The sequence below is a fragment of the Astatotilapia calliptera genome, chromosome 3, assembly GCF_900246225.1.
Source record: "Astatotilapia calliptera chromosome 3, fAstCal1.2, whole genome shotgun sequence".
In the NCBI taxonomy this organism is placed as follows: domain Eukaryota; kingdom Metazoa; phylum Chordata; class Actinopteri; order Cichliformes; family Cichlidae; genus Astatotilapia; species Astatotilapia calliptera.
In genome coordinates this window covers 25,753,010-25,754,684 of record NC_039304.1, presented here as the reverse complement: position 1 = coordinate 25,754,684, position 1,675 = coordinate 25,753,010, and positions in this window count along the sequence as shown.

The window sequence follows — 1,675 nt, the reverse complement described above, 5'->3', positions numbered from 1 at the left end:
AGCTCAGGCTTCAGACTGCTCCAAATGCCTGGTTTCAGACACTTTTTTCCTACTTTTGGCTCTCCATGATGCCATGGAAACCAGACAAAAGCCCCACTTAATTGCTTCTTAAACCTATTAGAGGGGCATCCAATCAGAAGTTACTTAAATCAAACTAAAATGGCTTTTTTCTACTTTTAGCTCTCTTTGATGTCACAGAGAGAAGACATCTCTTATACAGTCATTTCAGGCACAGGAGTCCCGTCTATCTGCTGAAGGGCATCCATCAGGAGAAAGTTGGTTTAAAGGGAGCTAAAATGGGTTGTTTCAAACAGGTGAATGTAATAAGGATTATTGCTAAGTGGCTCTAGTAGAATCCAATTAACCAAAACACTGAAACAGAAATTAGCATAACAGGCCCACTTTAACAAGATGGCATGTACTGTTGTATCTCTGTATCTTTATTTATGGCCTTGCTCATATTAACAATACTTTTATATTTTTAGGTGTATTTTTTTGCCTTTTAGTGATATACATTTTCATTTTTGTGCAAGTAAAACAAAAGAACCGCTTTTTTAGTGACTTTCTGTGCTCTGTAGTGCAATATTTAAACACCTAGCCAGCATTAAATGGATATAAATTGGGTTTAAAATTTAAAGTTTGAGCAGAACACAATTTCTTTTAACTGGACTTTGTGTAAAATTACTTTTGAACACCTTTTGGCTCCTGTTCTGACTTTCTATGCTACTCCTTGCTAACCGACTGCTAGCTGTAGCTTCACTTTTAAGATTATCAGACTTCTAATGAGTGGATTGTAAATGACACCGAAAACATTGCAGTGTTCCACCAGTGGCCATAACAATTCCCCGCCCTGCTGAGTACCATCAGTCAGAAGAACAAACAATGTGAAATGTACCGAAACATTTGTACCTGCATTAACATATAAATAATCAGCACTATATAACATGAGGAGTAATGCTTTAAGGTTGCATTGGTACTCTGACAAACCCACACTGGCGCAGTACTGCAGCTGATTTTAGCCCTTTAGAGCAGGCCCGCTCAGGCAATGGGTGCTAACGTGTCGCTGAGGCGCAAGCGCCCTGCTACATGATGATCCAAAGGGTGCCGGTACTGCGTCGTACCTGGGATCAAACGCGATACTCGTACAATGCCACTCTGAAACTGAAACGGGCCCAGCCGCGAGCTTGTACCATTAAAGGGGGTTAAGGAATTAAAAAAATAAACACTTTATCCAATATGTAATAACTATACGGCATTCAGGATGGATTACACAAGGGGTTAAAGAAATTAGAATAATAATAGTAATAGTAATAATAATAAATGATGACTATTTAAATTCAAATCAACATAAAAAAAAATCCAAGTCTGTGCCGTAATGCCTTTGAATTTCATTTTCCCTTTTTTAATACTATATGGAGAAGCAGAACCATCTGATAAAAAGGCTCTGTGCAGATGCAAGGACGCCCCTCAGCCAAAGTTCACCCTCTGTTTGTTGAATAAGTACGAGCCCAACTGTCTCTGAGAGGGGGCGGGGAAGCAGCGCACGCTGGCAGCGTCGGTCAAGAGAGGGAGGATTATTTGTTAATTTAAAAAAAATAAAAAAGAAGAAGAAGAAAGAAAAAAAAAGGGACGATATGCATATAAAACAGAGGAAAAACAAAAAATGAAAAACACT